We start from the raw sequence: 2,421 nt of genomic DNA on the forward strand, positions 1-2,421 counted from the left end.
TTATTACACAGATCTTCCCTTAGAAGTACTCTGCAATTCAACTAAGTTGGTGGTACAGTAGATAGAGTGCGTGTCTGGAGTCAGGAAAGCTTGAGTTCAAATCTCCCCTCAGATGCTTTCTAGCTGGGTGATCCTGAACAAGTCACTTAATCTCTGGCTGCCTCAGTTTCATCAACTGTAAAATGAGGATGATAATAATAGTGCTCACCTCTTGGGGTTGTCATGAGAGAAGCTCCCTGAGGGTGGAGACTGTTTCCTTTCTGTCTCTATATCTCTGGTGCTGCCTGGCAGATGAGAGACTCTTAATCAATGCTCATTTGTTGATTGCTTGATTGAAGGGAATTCAATTGAATTGAATTGAAGCGATCAGGTTTTAATAGAGACATCTCTGGGCTAAGAGTCAGAGAGCCCTGGATTTGAATCCTTCCCCTGAATTTAGTAGTGGTGTGACCCTGGCCAAGTCCCATCACTTCTAGGAGACTGACTGTCTTCATGTATCCTAGGGGGAGAGTAATAACTTCCCCCCACCTCATTCAAATGGTTGCTTCCGAGCTAACATCTGTAAAGTTCTTGGCGAGCCTGCAAGGCGGATCTAAAGGTGTCAGCTGTTACTACTCTCGTTATTCATCTCTGCGCTGTGCCATGCCATGCCATGCCAAGAGAGGGCTGGTAGACAGGGAGCAGCCACAGCAGCCTTCTCCCAGGGATGGGTCTGGGGGCTGTCACTGTTCCCCGCATGGGGCCATGAGGCAGGGTGAGAGCGAGGGAAATGGTTCCCCCAGGACGAGGAGGCTAATTCCCAGGCTCTTAGGTGCTGCGATCTGTGACGCCTGTCTGCCACCCCCCTCCGGGGCTGTATTTAAGGGAGCTGATGTGGCCACCGAGATTGTAAATAGCATAAAGCTTATTCAGCTGTGTAATGTGTGCTGATCGTGGGCTCATCACACGTGTTTTACGAGGTGACTCTTCCTGGCTTCTGCTGATCCCTGTGCGGCTGCCCCCACCGCCACTGCTGCTTTCCTGGCTGGGGCTCATTTGGTTTCTTGACCACCTTTCCTGGGAGAAATCTTCAGGAGCCCCGAGCCTTCCATCCCCAGGCTTTGGCCCAGAGTTCTTCTCTAGGGTGCAGGCATAGTGAGCCAGAGAGGGAAGGAGAGGCTGAGCACCCCTCTTTGAGGTAAGGTTGCCTCCAGGATGGACTGGATTCTCTGGGACCTCCAGACTTCAGGGCACTTGGGAGTGAGGGAACTGAGACCAGAGAGCCAGGTGATTTGCCCACATCCCACAGATCCTGAGAGGCAGAGAAAATGTCTGAATCCACATCCTCTGACTGCTCTTTTGGATTTGGAGTCTGAGGTCCTGGATTCAAATTCTTGCTTTTTTGGCTTTCTGAATGAAGAAAATGGTACCAAGAGATCAAATGACTTAGGACAATGAGATCTAGAGCTGGAATGTACCAGCTCCTTCACTTTATAGATGGCAAAACTGAGCCCTAAGCTGGTGAAGAGATTGGCCTGCAGTCACATTGGTTGGATGGTTGGTTGGTTAGATGGTTGTTGTCCTTCCTGGAAGACGACCGATGGCATCACTGGGTGACGTCTTCTGACTCAAATGTAAATTGGATTGCACTGAGGCAGAGTTGCCCAACGTCATCCACCTCTCTCTTCCAGTCATCCAAGTCCAGAACAATTTACAGTCATGTAGGTCCTGCATGGCGGAACACAATTCAAACCCAGGTCCTGACTCCCCCTGCCCTGGGCGGCCTTCTCCTACTTTGCTTTCCTTTCCCCTAGTGTTTACTTTGTGCCACTTCGCCTCACTTAAATCCAACTCTTGTGCAAGTCAAGCCATCGACCTGGGATCAACTTGCAGCCTTATGGGTCCTCTCCGGTACAAAGGATGAACAACAGCGCCTCAGCCTGAACCGGAATCCCAAAGCCTCAGCCCTCCGAGGGCCCTTAGCCTAGCACTAATGACCAACGGGTCTAGGGCGCTTCCCCATTGACAAAGCACTTGGCAGGCATCTCCTTGGAGCTGAACAACACCCCAGTGAGGCACACTGGCTACAGATGAGGAAGAGAAGATCAGAGAGATCCCATCACTTGCTCAGGATCACCTGGCTGGAAGGGGTCAAAGGCAGGATTCATATCCAAGCCTTCCTGACTCTCAGACCAGCATCTTTCCTCTCCATCCCATAGCTCCCTGGGAGACCTTGAGGTACAAGTCCCTTGTTTTACAAGAAAGGAAAGGTCAGAGAAGGGAAGGCATGTGCCTAAAGCCACGGACCTAAGAAGGGCCCAGCCAGGACCCGCGGCTAGGTTTTCCCACTCCAAGTCCAAATCCCCTTCCCCACTGTGGGGGGTGGGAAGGTAGGAAGGAAGGAAGGGAGGGAGGGAGGGAGGGAGGGAGGGAGAGAGGGAG

The sequence above is a fragment of the Gracilinanus agilis genome, chromosome 1 (genome assembly GCF_016433145.1).
Source record: "Gracilinanus agilis isolate LMUSP501 chromosome 1, AgileGrace, whole genome shotgun sequence".
NCBI classification, from domain to species: domain Eukaryota; kingdom Metazoa; phylum Chordata; class Mammalia; order Didelphimorphia; family Didelphidae; genus Gracilinanus; species Gracilinanus agilis.